At 48.3% G+C, this 17,151-nt stretch overlaps 1 protein-coding gene across 4 annotated transcripts in view; it reads left to right on the forward strand.

The window, feature by feature from the left end:
• Nucleotides 1-17,151, forward strand: part of LOC110517278 (LIM and calponin homology domains-containing protein 1-like) — a 92,214-nt gene that overhangs the window by 29,493 nt on the left and 45,570 nt on the right. The gene's annotated exons all lie outside the window — the stretch shown is intronic.

Consider the following 17,151-nt stretch of genomic DNA (forward strand, 5'->3'; position numbering starts at 1 on the left):
TAAAGTTCTGCCCGCTGTGATTCGCTACGGCAGGTCAGCAGGCATGTGGCGTGTCGGCCTATGGCGTGTGGCCTAAGCTGTGACATCGCTGTGGTCGGCCTATGGCGTGTGGTCTATGCTGTGACATCACTGTGGTCGGCCTATGGCGTGTGGTCTATGCTGTGACATCACTGTGGTCGGCCTATGACGTGTGGTCTATGCTGTGACATCACTGTGGTTGGCCTATGGCGTGTGGTCTATGCTGTGACATCACTGTGGTCGGCCTATGGTGTGTGGTCTATGCTGTGACATCACTGTGGTCGGCCCATGGCGTGTGGTCTATGCTGTGACATCACTGTGGTCGGCCTATGGTGTGTGGTCTATGCTGTGACATCACTGTGGTCGGCCTATGGCGTGTGGTCTATGCTGTGACATCACTGTGGTCGGCCTATGGAATGTGGTCTAAGCTGTGACATCACTGTGCTTTTGGTGCTTTGTTTCTCTGACTAATGTGATTAGTCATGTGGGAAGCTAGGATAGCTGTCATTGGCTGCTGTCTGTTGTGGTCTTTAACCAGAACTATCTGTTACTGGAATGGAATGGATGGTCTTTAACTAGAACTAACTGTTACTGGAATGGATGGTCTTTAACTAGAACTATCTGTTACTGGAATGGATGGTCTTTAACTAGAACTATCTGTTACTGGAATGGAATGGATGGTCTTTAACTAGAACTATCTGTTACTGGAATGGATGGTCTTTAACTAGAACTATCTGTTACTGGAATGGATGGTCTTTAACTAGAACTATCTGTTACTGGAATGGATGGTCTTTAACTAGAACTATCTGTTACTGGAATGGATGGTCTTTAACTAGAACTATCTGTTACTGGAATGGATGGTCTTTAACTAGAACTATCTGTTACTGGAATGGATGGTCTTTAACTAGAACTAACTGTTACTGGAATGGATGGTCTTTAACTAGAACTATCTGTTACTGGAATGGATGGTCTTTAACTAGAACTATCTGTTACTGGAATGGATTTTCTTTAACTAGAACTATCTGTTACTGGAATGGATGGTCTTTAACTAGAACTAACTGTTACTGGAATGGATGGTCTTTAACTAGAACTATCTGTTACTGGAATGGATGGTCTTTAACTAGAACTATCTGTTACTGGAATGGATGGTCTTTAACTAGAACTATCTGTTACTGGAATGGATTTTCTTTAACTAGAACTATCTGTTACTGGAATGGATTTTCTTTAACTAGAACTATCTGTTACTGGAATGGATTTTCTTTAACTAGAACTATCTGTTACTGGAATGGATGGTCTTTAACTAGAACTATCTGTTACTGGAATGGATGGTCTTTAACTAGAACTATCTGTTACTGGAATGGATGGTCTTTAACTAGAACTATCTGTTACTGGAATGGATGGTCTTTAACTAGAACTAACTGTTACTGGAATGGATGGTCTTTAACTAGAACTATCTGTTACTGGAATGGATGGTCTTTAACTAGAACTATCTATTACTGGAATGGATGGTCTTTACCTAGAACTATCTGTTACTGGAATGGAATGGATGGTCTTTAACTAGAACTATCTGTTACTGGAATGGATGGTCTTTAACTAGAACTATCTGTTACTGGAATGGATGGAGGATGATGTGTGGAGCTGAATAGAATGGCTGTGTTTGAGCTGTGTGTGTGTGTTCGTGTGTAATGCTGTGTGTGTGTGTGTTGGACGGACACTAACAGCACGGACTTCGCACAGCATGGCATCATGGGAGTTGTAATGTTGCTATGCCAACCCCGTCTCCAGACCGGCGCCCCGTCTGGAGCAACAGGAAGTTAAGTCACCATCCCCTGACATCATCCTGCGTCGCCATAATGACTTCCTGACCAACCAGAAGGCTGCGTGGGACTCTGACTCTGAGGGTGAGGCAGAGGGTGAAGAGGGGGGAGGAGGGGTGAGGAGGGTTCCTGACGTCCGTAGAGATGACCTGGCCTCCCGACGCACCCCACGCCCCCCCACTGCTCCCAGAGCGTACCAGTACGTCCCCCCACCTGCCTGCAGTCTACGGGACAGAGAACTCTGGGAGGACATCAGACGAGCCTCACACACTGCTCTGATGGACAGGATGGAGCTGGAGACAAGGTTAGGGAGGGGAAGGGGAGGAGGGGTAGTAGGGAGAGAGGGAGGTAGGGGAGGGAGAGAGGAAGAGAGGAGGGAGGGAGAGAGAGGAAGGGGAGGGAGGGAGGGACAGAGAGAGGGAGGGAGGGAGGAAGGGGAGGGAGGGACAGAGAGAGAGAGGGAGGGAGGGAGGAAGGGGAGAGAGGGACAGAGAGAGAGAGAGAGAGAGAGAGAGAGGGAGGGAGGGACAGAGAGAGAGAGGGGACGGAGGGACCAAGGTGGGAAGGAGTAGAGGGAGGGATGGATGGAGGAAAAGAGAGGGGGAGAGGGGGGAAGCAGGTAAGGAGAGAGAGAGGGAGGGGGAGGGAGGTGAGGAGAGAGAGAGACGGAGAGAGAGAGGGAGAGAGAGTGGGCGAGAGAGAGAGGAGGGAGTGAAGGGGGGAGAGAGAGTAGGGGATAAAGAGTGGAATTTCTTTCATACTGTTTCTCCTTTCTTACTTTGACTTCCTGTTTATGACATCAGACTCCTTCCTTCCTGTTCTCTCTCCTCATTGGCTGTTGTTGTGGTCATGTGAATGTGCGTTCCAATGCCGTGTTTTCTGCGCACCCTGTGTGTTTGTGTTTCTGCGTGTGTGTTGTTGCTGCTGCGTATTCCTCTGTGATTGGTTAGTGCGAAAGAGGCAGTGTGTGACATCATCACACGCAGAGACAACCCCTTCCTTAGCCCAGCCTCCCAGCGAGAGGAAGAGGAGGAGGAGGAGGAGGAGGGTAGAGGTGTTAAGGTCCCATTACCCAATAAGACGAAAGATGACCTCGCTAGAAGGAGGGGCCATAATAGGTCACGCCCATCTCACAGAGACGGACCAATGAGCTTCGTCCATGCCTCCATCACCCAGTCAGATCTGGAGAAATGGGAGAGACTCAAGATGTCTGAACCCAGGTGTCTAACACACAAACACACACACACACACACATTCACGCACGCATACACACACACACACACACACACACACACACACACACACACACACACACACACACACACACACACACACACACACACACACACACACACACACACATGGATGGGGTCAGGAGAGTTTTTAGCTTAGCAACCGTAACCAGGAAAACCTTGCTGTTTGCTGAGAGAGAAAAAAGTGTCCTAGTGTGTGTGTGTGTGTGTGTGTGTGTGTGTGTGTGTGTGTGTGTGTGTGTGTGTGTGTGTGTGTGTGTGTGTGTGTGTGTGTGTGTGTGTAGTGAGTCTAGCCCCTCCCCTGTGTGTCAGGCATGTCTGGAGAAAGGTTCCGGAACCCCTGACATCATCTCTATGGCGACGGGGTCAATGCGAGGTTGTTCTAAGGTTGTGACCTTTGGCGGCGTGACAGAGCTGGAGGAACAGCCAATCAGCTCTTCCCGGGAAGGGGAGGAGTCTCAGTTGTTACGGCGACTGCTGGCCAAGGCAACCGTTGCCATGCCGATCATCGTGCTGGGCTCCCAGCTCTCCGAGCAGCAGGATAGGTACGACCCTGAACAGGACATGCTGCATCCGGCCTGATCTGGTCTGAACTGGTTTGAGCTGGTCTGAACTGGTCTGATCTGGTCTGAACTGGTGTGATCTTGTTCTGGGCTTGGCTGAACTGGGTTGAACCAGACTACTTACAAAGTAACATGTTTGCTACAAACGGAAGCCTGGTTTAACTCACCTTAGGTTAGAACCAACCAGGCTACAATCAGACTAGAACCAGACTAGAACCAGACTAGTACCAGACTAGTACCAGACTAGTACCAGACTAGAACCAGACCAGAACCAGACTAGTACCAGACTAGAACCAGACTAGAACCAGACTAGTACCAGACTAGTACCAGACTAGAACCAGACTAGAACCAGACTAGAACCAGACTAGTACCAGACTAGAACCAGACCAGAACCAGACTAGTACCAGACCAGAACCAAATCAAAATCAAATCAAATCAAATGTATTTATATAGCCCTTCGTACATCAGCTGATATCTCAAAGTGCTGTACAGAAACCCAGCCTAAAACCCCAAACAGCAAGCAAATGCAGGTGTAGAAGCACGGTGGCTAGGAAAAACTCCCTAGAAAGGCCAAAACCTAGGAAGAAACCTAGAGAGGAACCAGGCTATGTGGGGTGGCCAGTCCTCTTCTGGCTGTGCCGGGTGGAGATTATAACAGAACATGGCCAAGATGTTCAAATGTTCATAAATGACCAGCATGGTCCAATAATAATAAGGCAGAACAGTTGAAACTGGAGCAGCAGCACGGCCAGGTGGACTGGGGACAGCAAGGAGTCATCGTGTCAGGTAGTCCTGAGGCATGGTCCTAGGGCTCAGGTCCTCCGAGAGAGAGAAAAAAAGAGAAAATTAGAGAGAGCACACTTAAATTCACACAGGACACCGAATAGGACAGGAGAAGTACTCCAGATATAACAAACTGACCCTAGCCCACCGACACATAAACTACAGCAGCATAAATACTGGAGGCTGAGACAGGAGGGGCAGGAGACACTGTGGCCTCATCCGAGGACACCCCCGGACAGGGCCAAACAGGAAGGATATAACCCCACCCACTTTGCCAAAGCACAGCCCCCACACCACTAGAGTGATATCTTCAGCCACCAACTTGCCATCATGAGACAAGGCCGAGTATAGCCCACAAAGATCTCCACCACGGCACAACCCAAGGGGGGGCGCCAACCCAGACAGGAAGATCACATCAGTGACTCAACCCACTCAAGTGACGCACCCCTCCTATGGACGGTATGAAAGAGCCCTAGTAAGCCAGTGACTCAGCCCCTGTAATAGGGTTAGAGGCAGAGAATCCCAGTGGAAAGAGGGGAACCGGCCAGGAAGAGACAGCAAGGGCGGTTCGTTGCTCCAGAGCCTTTCCGTTCACCTTCCCACTCCTGGGCCAGACTACACTCAATTATATGACCCACTGAAGAGATGAGTCTTCAGTAAAGACTTAAAGGTTGAGGCCCAAGTTTGCGTCTCTTACATGGGTAGGCAGATCATTCCATAAAAATGGAGCTCTATAGGAGAAAGCCCTGCCTCCAGCTGTTTGCTTAGAAATTCTAGGGACAATTAGGAGGCCTGCGTCTTGTGACCGTAGCGTACGGAGACTTATTTTTTTGGTTCTAGTCAGGATTCTAGCAGCCGTATTTAGCACTAACTGAAGTTTATTTAGTGCTTTATCCGGGTAGCCGGAAAGTAGAGCTTTGCAGTAGTCTAACCTAGAAGTGACAAAAGCATCGATTAATTTTTCTGCATCATTTTTGGACAGAAAGTTTCTTATTTTTGCAATGTTACGTAGATGGAAAAAAGCTGTCCTTGAAATGGTCTTGATATGTTCTTCAAAAGAGAGATCAGGGTCCAGAGTAACGCCGAGGTCCTTCACAGTTTCATTTGAGACGACTGTACAACCATTAAGGTTAATTGTCAGATTCAACAGAAGATCTCTTTGTTTCTTGGGACCTAGAACAAGCATCTCTGTTTTGTCCGAGTTTAAAAGTAGAAAGTTTGCAGCCATCCACTTCCTTATGTCTGAAACACATGCTTCTAGCGAGAGCAATTTTGGGGCTTCACCATGTTTCATTGAAATGTACAGCTGTGTGTCATCCGCATAGCAGTGAAAGTTAATATTATGTTTTCGAATGACATCCCCAAGAGGTAAAATATATAGTGAAAACAATAGTGGTCCTAAAATGGAACCTTGAGGAACACCGAAATTTACAGTTGATTTGTCAGAGGACAAACCATTCACAGAGACAATCTGATATCTTTCCGACAGATAAGATCTAAATCAGGCCAGAACTTGTCCGTGTAGACCAATTTGGGTTTCCAATCTCTCCAAAAGAATGTGGTGATCGATGGTATCAAAAGCAGCACTAAGGTCTAGGAGCACGAGGACAGATGCAGAGCCTCGGTCTGATGCCATTAAAAGGTCATTTACCACCTTCACAAGTGCAGTCTCAGTGCTATGATGGAGTCTAAAACCAGACTGAAGCATTTCGTATACATTGTTTGTCTTCAGGAAGGCAGTGAGCCTTTTCCCAAAAATTTGAGAGGAATGGAAGATTTGATATAGGCCGATAGTTTTTTATATTTTCTGGGTCAAGGTTTGGCTTTTTCAAGAGAGGCTTTATAACCAGACTAGTACCAGACTAGAACCAGACTAGGCTAGAACCAGACTAGAACCAGACTCGAAGAGTACCAGACTAGTACCAGACTAGAACCAGACTAGGCTAGAACCAGACTAGAACCAGACTAGAACAGAACCAGACTAGAACCAGACTAGAACAGAACCAGACTAGAACAGAACCAGGCTAGAACCAGACTAGAACCAGCCTAGAACAGAACCAGGCTAGATCCAATGGGATCCATTTGGCCCAGGCTAGATCCAGGGCCAAATGGGTCGTTGTGGGTAGTGGTGGGTTGTAATGCTAAGGACTGTGCTGCTTGCTCTGTTCTGCTAGGCCTGGGTGTGTCTGGCTGTGGCGCTGGACTGGACTGGCCCTGGCTACATCAGTGGGTACTCTGGTACTCTTTTTAAAAATGTTGTCGAATCTGGTAGAACTGGTGCCTGTAACATTGTCCCCTGGTAGAACTGGTGCCTGTAACATTGTCCCCTGTAACATTGTCCCCTGGTAGAACTGGTGCCTGTAACATTGTCCCCTGTAACATTGTCCCCTGGTAGAACTGGTGCCAGTAACATTGTCCACTGTAACATTGTCCACTGTAACACAACACATACATTTGATTTGATTTTTGTAACATTGTCCCCTGGTAGAACTGGTGCCAGTAACATTGTCTCCTGGTAGAACTGGTGCCTGTAACATTGTCCCCGGTAACATTGTCTCCTGGTAGAACTGGTGCCTGTAACATTGTCCCCTGGTAGAACTGGTGCCTGTAACATTGTCTCCTGGTAGAACTGGTGCCTGTAACATTGTCCCCTGTAACATTGTCCCCTGGTAGAACTGGTGCCTGTAACATTGTCCCCTGGTAGAACTGGTGCCTGTAACATTGTCCCCTGGTAGAACTGGTGCCTGTAACATTGTCCCCTGGTAGAACTGGTGCCTGTAACATTGTCTTCTGGTAGAACTTGTGCCTGTAACATTGTCCCCTGTAACATTGTCCCCTGGTAGAACTGGTGCCTGTAACATTGTCTCCTGGTAGAACTGGTGCCTGTAACATTGTCTCCTGGTAGAACTGGTGCCTGTAACATTGTCTCCTGGTAGAACTGGTGCCAGTAACATTGTCTCCTGGTAGAACTGGTGCCTGTAACATTGTCCCCGGTAACATTGTCTCCTGGTAGAACTGGTGCCTGTAACATTGTCCCCTGGTAGAACTGGTGCCTGTAACATTGTCTCCTGGTAGAACTGGTGCCTGTAACATTGTCCCCTGTAACATTGTCCCCTGGTAGAACTGGTGCCTGTAACATTGTCCCCTGGTAGAACTGGTGCCTGTAACATTGTCCCCTGGTAGAATTGGTGCCTGTAACATTGTCCCCTGGTAGAACTGGTGCCTGTAACATTGTCTTCTGGTAGAACTTGTGCCTGTAACATTGTCCCCTGTAACATTGTCCCATGGTAGAACTGGTGCCTGTAACATTGTCTCCTGGTAGAACTGGTGCCTGTAACATTGTCTCCTGGTAGAACTGGTGCCTGTAACATTGTCTCCTGGTAGAACTGGTGCCTGTAACATTGTCCCCTGGTAGAACTGGTGCCAGTAACATTGTCTCCTGGTAGAACTTGTGCCTGTAACATTGTCCCCTGTAACATTGTCCCCTGGTAGAACTGGTGCCTGTAACATTGTCTCCTGGTAGAACTGGTGCCTGTAACATTGTCTCCTGGTAGAACTGGTGCCTGTAACATTGTCTCCTGGTAGAACTGGTGCCTGTAACATTGTCCCCTGGTAGAACTGGTGCCTGTAACATTGTCCCCTGGTAGAACTGGTGCCTGTAACATTGTCTCCTGGTAGAACTGGTGCCTGTAACATTGTCTCCTGGTAGAACTGGTGCCTGTAACATTGTCCTCTGGTAGAACTGGTGCCTGTAACATTGTCCCCTGGTAGAACTGGTGCCAGTAACATTGTCCACTGTCGGAACTAGAAGCACAAGCATTTCGCTACACTCGCATTAACATCTGTGTATGTGGCAAATACATTTGATTTGATTTGATTTGATTTTTGTAACATTGTCTCCTGGTAGAACTGGTGCCTGTAACATTGTCCCCTGGTAGAACTGGTGCCTGTAACATTGTTTCCTGGTAGAACTGGTGCCTGTAACATTGTCCCCTGGTGCCTGTAACATTGTCTCCTGGTAGAACTGGTGTCTGTAACATTGTCTCCTGGTAGAACTGGTGCCTGTAACATTGTCCCCTGGTAGAACTGCTGCCTGTAACATTGTCCCTGGTAGAACTGGTGTCTGTAACATTGTCTCCTGGTAGAACTGGTGCCTGTAACATTGTCCCCTGGTAGAACTGCTGCCTGTAACATTGTCCCCTGGTAGAACTGGTGCCTGTAACATTGTCCCCTGGTAGAACTGGTGCCTGTTACATTGTCTCCTGGTAGAACTGGTGTCTGTAACATTGTCCCCTGGTAGAACTGCTGCCTGTAACATTGTCCCCTGGTAGAACTGGTGCCAGTAACATTGTCCCCTTGTAGAACTGGTGCCTGTAACATTGTTCCCTGGTAGAACTGCTGCCTGTAACATTGTCCCCTGGTAGAACTGGTGCCTGTAACATTGTCCTCTGGTAGAACTGGTGCCTGTAACATTGTCCCCTGGTAGAACTGGTGCCTGTAACATTGTCCCCTGGTAGCACTGGTGCCTGTAACATTGTCCCCTGTAACATTGTCCCCTGGTAGAACGAGCCCGTGATTTGGTCTCCAATTGTTTTCTGCGGCATCACGTAGGAATAACCTTCCTACTAAAGTCATTACCATTGGTTTAGACTGTGTAATTGCCTACTGAGATGGTAGGCTATTCAATAAATATGTTGTTTTATCTAACATATCCAAGCAGAAATGACTCAAGATGAATTGATGTGCAACCTAATCCAGTGATGTCATGTATTTGTATTTAATATGGATCCCCATTAGTTCCTGCCAAGGCAGCAGCTACTCTTCCTGGGGTTTATTATGGATCCCCATTAGTTCCTGCCAAGACAGCAGCTACTCTTCCTGGGGTTTATTATGGATCCCCATTAGTTCCTGCCAAGGCAGCAGCTACTCTTCCTGGGGTTTATTATGGATTCCCATTAGTTCCTGCCAAGGCAGCAGCTACTCTTCCTGGGGTTTATTATGGATCCCCATTAGTTCCTGCCAAGACAGCAGCTACTCTTCCTGGGGTTTATTATGGATCCCCATTAGTTCCTGCCAAGGCAGCAGCTACTCTTCCTGGGGTTTATTATGGATCCCCATTAGTTCCTGCCAAGGCAGCAGCTACTCTTCCTGGGTTTATTATGGATCCCAAATTAGTTCCTGTCAAGGCAGCAGCTACTCTTCCTGGGGTTTATCATGGATCCCCATTAGTTCCTGCCAAGGCAGCAGCTACTCTTCCTGGGGTTTATTATGGATCCCCATTTGTTCCTGCCAAGGCAGCAGCTACTCTTCCTGGGGTTTATTATGGATCCCCATTAGTTCCTGCCAAGGCAGCAGCTACTCTTCCTGGGGTTTATTATGGATCCCCATTAGTTCCTGCCAAGGCAGCAGCTACTCTTCCTGGGGTTTATTATGGATCCCCATTAGTTCCTGCCAAGGCAGCAGCTACTCTTCCTGGGGTTTATTATGGATCCCCATTAGTTCCTGCCAAGGCAGCAGCTACTCTTCCTGGGGTTTATTATGGATCTCCATTAGTTCCTGTCAAGGCAGCAGCTACTCTTCCTGGGGTTTATCATGGATCCCCATTAGTTCCTGCCAAGGCAGCAGCTACTCTTCCTGGGGTTTATTATGGATCCCCATTAGTTCCTGCCAAGGCAGCAGCTACTCTTCCTGGGGTTTATTATGGATCCCCATTAGTTCCTGTCAAGGCAGCAGCTACTCTTCCTGGGGTTTATTATGGATCCCCATTAGTTCCTGCCAAGGCAGCAGCTACTCTTCCTGGGGTTTATTATGGATCCCCATTAGTTCCTGCCAAGGCAGCAGCTACTCTTCCTGGGGTTTATTATGGATCCCCATTAGTTCCTGCCAAGGCAGCAGCTACTCTTCCTGGGGTTTATTATGGATCCCCATTAGTTCCTGCCAAGGCAGCAGCTACTCTTCCTGGGGTTTATTATGGATCCCCATTAGTTCCTGCCAAGGCAGCAGCTATTCTTCCTGGGGTTTATTATGGATCCCCATTAGTTCCTGCCAAGGCAGCAGCTACTCTTCCTGGGGTTTATTATGGATCCCCATTAGTTCCTGCCAAGGCAGCAGCTACTCTTCCTGGGGGTTTATTATGGATCCCCATTAGTTCCTGCCAAGGCAGCAGCTACTCTTCCTGGGGTTTATTATGGATCCCCATTAGTTCCTGCCAAGGCAGCAGCTACTCTTCCTGGGGTTTATTATGGATCCCAATTAGTTCCTGCCAAGGCAGCAGCTACTCTTCCTGGGGTTTAATATGGATCCCCATTAGTTCCTGCCAAGAAAGCAGCTACTCTTCCTGGGGTTTATTATGGATCCCCATTAGTTCCTGCCAAGGCAGCAGCTACTCTTCCTGGGGTTTATTATGGATCCCCATTAGTTCCTGCCAATGCAGCAGCTACTCTTCCTGGGGTTTATTATGGATCCCCATTAGTTCCTGCCAAGGCAGCAGCTACTCTTCCTGGGGTTTATTATGGATCCCCAATAGTTCCTGCCAAGGCAGCAGCTACTCTTCCTGGGGTTTATTATGGATCCCCATTAGTTCCTGCCAAGGCAGCAGTTACTCTTCCTGGGGTTTATTATGGATCCCCATTAGTTCCTGCCAAGGCAGCAGCTACTCTTCCTGGGGTTTATTATGGATCCCCATTAGTTCCTGCCAAGGCAGCAGCTACTCTTCCTGGGGTTTATTTTGGATCCCCATTAGTTCCTTTCAAGTCAGCAGCTACTCTTCCTGGGGTTTATTATGGATCCCCATTAGTTCCTGCCAAGGCAGCAGCCACTCTTCCTGGGGTTTATTATGGATCCCCATTAGTTCCTTTCAAGGCAGCAGCTACTCTTCCTGGGGTTTATCATGGATCCCCATTAGTTCCTGCCAAGGCAGCAGCTACTCTTCCTGGGGTTTATTATGGATCCCCATTAGTTCCTGTCAAGGCAGCAGCTACTCTTCCTGGGGTTTATTATGGATCCCCATTAGTTCCTGCCAAGGCAGCAGCTACTCTTCCTGGGGTTTATTATGGATCCCCATTAGTTCCTGTCAAGGCAGCAGCTACTCTTCCTGGGGTTTATTATGGATCCCCATTAGTTCCTGCCAAGGCAGCAGCTACTCTTCCTGGGGTTTATTATGGATCCCCATTAGTTCCTGCCAAGGCAGCAGCTACTCTTCCTGGGGTTTATTATGGATCCCCATTAGTTCCTGCCAAGGCAGCAGCTACTCTTCCTGGGGTTTATTATGGATCCCCATTAGTTCCTGCCAAGGCAGCAGCTACTCTTCCTGGGGTTTATTATGGATCCCCATTAGTTCCTGCCAAGGCAGCAGCTATTCTTCCTGGGGTTTATTATGGATCCCCATTAGTTCCTGCCAAGGCAGCAGCTACTCTTCCTGGGGTTTATTATGGATCCCCATTAGTTCCTGCCAAGGCAGCAGCTACTCTTCCTGGGGGTTTATTATGGATCCCCATTAGTTCCTGCCAAGGCAGCAGCTACTCTTCCTGGGGTTTATTATGGATCCCCATTAGTTCCTGCCAAGGCAGCAGCTACTCTTCCTGGGGTTTATTATGGATCCCCATTAGTTCCTGCCAAGGCAGCAGCTACTCTTCCTGGGGTTTATTATGGATCCCCATTAGTTCCTGCCAAGGCAGCAGCTACTCTTCCTGGGGTTTATTATGGATCCCCATTAGTTCCTGCCAAGGCAGCAGCTACTCTTCCTGGGGTTTAATATGGATCCCCATTAGTTCCTGCCAAGAAAGCAGCTACTCTTCCTGGGGTTTATTATGGATCCCCATTAGTTCCTGCCAAGGCAGCAGCTACTCTTCCTGGGGTTTATTATGGATCCCCATTAGTTCCTGCCAATGCAGCAGCTACTCTTCCTGGGGTTTATTATGGATCCCCATTAGTTCCTGCCAAGGCAGCAGCTACTCTTCCTGGGGTTTATTATGGATCCCCAATAGTTCCTGCCAAGGCAGCAGCTACTCTTCCTGGGGTTTATTATGGATCCCCATTAGTTCCTGCCAAGGCAGCAGTTACTCTTCCTGGGGTTTATTATGGATCCCCATTAGTTCCTGCCAAGGCAGCAGCTACTCTTCCTGGGGTTTATTATGGATCCCCATTAGTTCCTGCCAAGGCAGCAGCTACTCTTCCTGGGGTTTATTATGGATCCCCATTAGTTCCTTTCAAGTCAGCAGCTACTCTTCCTGGGGTTTATTATGGATCCCCATTAGTTCCTGCCAAGGCAGCAGCCACTCTTCCTGGGGTTTATTATGGATCCCCATTAGTTCCTTTCAAGGCAGCAGCTACTCTTCCTGGGGTTTATTATGGATCCCCATTAGTTCCTTTCAAGGCAGCAGCTACTCTTCCTGGGGTTTATTATGGATCCCCATTAGTTCCTGCCAAGGCAGCAGCTACTCTTCCTGGGGTTTATTATGGATCCCCATTAGTTCCTGCTAAGGCAGCAGCTACTCTTCCTGGGGTTTATTATGGATCCCCATTAGTTCCTGCCAAGGCAGCAGCTACTCTTCCTGGGGTTTATTATGGATCCCCATTAGTTCCTGCCAAGGCAGCAGCTACTCTTCCTGGGGTTTATTATGGATCCCCATTAGTTCCTGTCAAGGCAGCAGCTACTCTTCCTGGGGTTTATTATGGATCCCCATTAGTTCCTGCCAAGGCAGCAGCTACTCTTCCTGGGGTTTATTATGGATCCCCATTAGTTCCTTTCAAGGCAGCAGCTACTCTTCCTGGGGTTTATTATGGATCCCCATTAGTTCCTGTCAAGGCAGCAGCTACTCTTCCTGGGGTTTATTATGGATCCCCATTAGTTCCTGCCAAGTCAGCAGCTACTCTTCCTGGGGTTTATTATGGATCCCCATTAGTTCCTGCCAAGGCAGCAGCTACTCTTCCTGGGGTTTATTATGGATCCCCATTAGTTCCTGCCAAGGCAGCAGCTACTCTTCCTGGGGTTTATTATGGATCCCCATTAGTTCCTGCTAAGGCGCAGCTACTCTTCCTGGGGTTTATTATGGATCCCCATTAGTTCCTGCCAAGGCAGCAGCTACTCTTCCTGGGGTTTATTATGGATCCCCATTAGTTCCTGCCAAGGCAGCAGCTACTCTTCCTGGGGTTTATTATGGATCCCCATTAGTTCCTTTCAAGGCAGCAGCTACTCTTCCTGGGGTTTATTATGGATCCCCATTAGTTCCTGCCAAGGCAGCAGCTACTCTTCCTGGGGTTTATTATGGATCCCCATTAGTTCCTGCCAAGGCAGCAGCTACTCTTCCTGGGGTTTATTATGGATCCCCATTAGTTCCTGCCAAGGCAGCAGCTACTCTTCCTGGGGTTTATTATGGATCCCCATTAGTTCCTGCCAAGGCAGCAGCTACTCTTCCTGGGGTTTATTATGGATCCCCATTAGTTCCTGCCAAGGCAGCAGCTATTCTTCCTGGGGTTTATTATGGATCCCCATTAGTTCCTGCCAAGGCAGCAGCTACTCTTCCTGGGGTTTATTATGGATCCCCATTAGTTCCTGCCAAGGCAGCAGCTACTCTTCCTGGGGGTTTATTATGGATCCCCATTAGTTCCTGCCAAGGCAGCAGCTACTCTTCCTGGGGTTTATTATGGATCCCCATTAGTTCCTGCCAAGGCAGCAGCTACTCTTCCTGGGGTTTATTATGGATCCCCATTAGTTCCTGCCAAGGCAGCAGCTACTCTTCCTGGGGTTTATTATGGATCCCCATTAGTTCCTGCCAAGGCAGCAGCTACTCTTCCTGGGGTTTATTATGGATCCCCATTAGTTCCTGCCAAGGCAGCAGCTACTCTTCCTGGGGTTTAATATGGATCCCCATTAGTTCCTGCCAAGAAAGCAGCTACTCTTCCTGGGGTTTATTATGGATCCCCATTAGTTCCTGCCAAGGCAGCAGCTACTCTTCCTGGGGTTTATTATGGATCCCCATTAGTTCCTGCCAATGCAGCAGCTACTCTTCCTGGGGTTTATTATGGATCCCCATTAGTTCCTGCCAAGGCAGCAGCTACTCTTCCTGGGGTTTATTATGGATCCCCAATAGTTCCTGCCAAGGCAGCAGCTACTCTTCCTGGGGTTTATTATGGATCCCCATTAGTTCCTGCCAAGGCAGCAGTTACTCTTCCTGGGGTTTATTATGGATCCCCATTAGTTCCTGCCAAGGCAGCAGCTACTCTTCCTGGGGTTTATTATGGATCCCCATTAGTTCCTGCCAAGGCAGCAGCTACTCTTCCTGGGGTTTATTATGGATCCCCATTAGTTCCTTTCAAGTCAGCAGCTACTCTTCCTGGGGTTTATTATGGATCCCCATTAGTTCCTGCCAAGGCAGCAGCCACTCTTCCTGGGGTTTATTATGGATCCCCATTAGTTCCTTTCAAGGCAGCAGCTACTCTTCCTGGGGTTTATTATGGATCCCCATTAGTTCCTTTCAAGGCAGCAGCTACTCTTCCTGGGGTTTATTATGGATCCCCATTAGTTCCTGCCAAGGCAGCAGCTACTCTTCCTGGGGTTTATTATGGATCCCCATTAGTTCCTGCTAAGGCAGCAGCTACTCTTCCTGGGGTTTATTATGGATCCCCATTAGTTCCTGCCAAGGCAGCAGCTACTCTTCCTGGGGTTTATTATGGATCCCCATTAGTTCCTGCCAAGGCAGCAGCTACTCTTCCTGGGGTTTATTATGGATCCCCATTAGTTCCTGTCAAGGCAGCAGCTACTCTTCCTGGGGTTTATTATGGATCCCCATTAGTTCCTGCCAAGGCAGCAGCTACTCTTCCTGGGGTTTATTATGGATCCCCATTAGTTCCTTTCAAGGCAGCAGCTACTCTTCCTGGGGTTTATTATGGATCCCCATTAGTTCCTGTCAAGGCAGCAGCTACTCTTCCTGGGGTTTATTATGGATCCCCATTAGTTCCTGCCAAGTCAGCAGCTACTCTTCCTGGGGTTTATTATGGATCCCCATTAGTTCCTTTCAAGGCAGCAGCTACTCTTCCTGGGGTTTATTATGGATCCCCATTAGTTCCTGCCAAGGCAGCAGCTACTCTTCCTGGGGTTTATTATGGATCCCCATTAGTTCCTGCTAAGGCGCAGCTACTCTTCCTGGGGTTTATTATGGATCCCCATTAGTTCCTGCCAAGGCAGCAGCTACTCTTCCTGGGGTTTATTATGGATCCCCATTAGTTCCTGCCAAGGCAGCAGCTACTCTTCCTGGGGTTTATTATGGATCCCCATTAGTTCCTTTCAAGGCAGCAGCTACTCTTCCTGGGGTTTATTATGGATCCCCATTAGTTCCTGTCAAGGCAGCAGCTACTCTTCCTGGGTTTTATTATGGATCCCCATTAGTTCCTGCCAAGGCAGCAGCTACTCTTCCTGGGGTTTATTATGGATCCCCATTAGTTCCTTTCAAGGCAGCAGCTACTCTTCCTGGGGTTTATTATGGATCCCCATTAGTTCCTGTCAAGGCAGCAGCTACTCTTCCTGGGGTTTATTATGGATCCCCATTAGTTCCTGCCAAGGCAGCAGCTACTCTTCCTGGGGTTTATTATGGATCCCCATTAGTTCCTTTCAAGGCAGCAGCTACTCTTCCTGGGGTTTATTATGGATCCCCATTAGTTCCTGCCAAGGCAGCAGCTACTCTTCCTGGGGGTTTATCATGGATCCCCATTAGTTCCTGCCAAGGCAGCAGCTACTCTTCCTGGGGTTTATTATGGATCCCCATTAGTTCCTTTCAAGGCAGCAGCTACTCTTCCTGGGGTTTATTATGGATCCCCATTAGTTCCTGCCAAGGCAGCAGCTACTCTTCCTGGGGTTTATTATGGATCCCCATTAGTTCCTGCCAAGGCAGCAGCTACTCTTCCTGGGGTTTATTGATGATGCTTTTACTGATTAGACATAAAAGAAAATAGTTCATACATGAGGGCTTTGTTATCCAACTGATCCTGTGTCTTTTCTGCCGTCCTGTGAACCCCGTTCATTGCTGCTTACAGCTATATTCATTATTATCATAAGTCACTAGCTCTATGAGTAGCTGTGTGTGAAGCTACATGTGTTCTGTGTTTTATCTTAATTGCTGCACAGGAAGTTGCCATAGAGAGATGGAAAGGCATTATACATTTCTCTCTTCCATCTCTCCCTTTCTCTCTCTTTCTCCCTTTCGCTCTTTCTCCCTTTCCCTTTCTCTCTCTCTCTCTCTCTCTCTCTCTCTCTCTCTCTCTCTCTCTCTCTCTCTCTCTCTCTCTCTCTCTCTCTCTCTCTCTCTCTCTCTCTCTCTCTCTCTCTCTCTCTCTCTCTCTCTATCTATCGAGCGCTCTCTCTCCCTTTGTTTCTCTCTCTCTCTCAGTCTATGTGTGTGTCAGAAGGGGATTGTTGTGTTCTTCCTGCTGCTATGGTTACAAAAGTTACACTACCTCTTCTCCCCCCTTGATGACCTCACAGCCATATGGGCGGAGTCGACACCACACATACCCCGCCTCCCAACCCTGGCCCCTCCCCCCTGAGCCCAGAGTCTCCTCCCACCCTGTTGGAGCTAGAAGCCCGTCTGGCGCAGTACGAGAGCAGAGTGAGAGAGGAGGAGGAGGATGGAGGGAGAGATGAAAGGAAGGTTCCGGACCTTCAGAAGGATGACATGATGGCCAGGAAGACAGGCGCGTTCCCCAGGACCCACAACACCACGA

The sequence above is a fragment of the Oncorhynchus mykiss genome, unplaced genomic scaffold (assembly GCF_013265735.2).
Source record: "Oncorhynchus mykiss isolate Arlee unplaced genomic scaffold, USDA_OmykA_1.1 un_scaffold_87, whole genome shotgun sequence".
NCBI classification, from domain to species: Eukaryota; Metazoa; Chordata; class Actinopteri; order Salmoniformes; family Salmonidae; genus Oncorhynchus; species Oncorhynchus mykiss.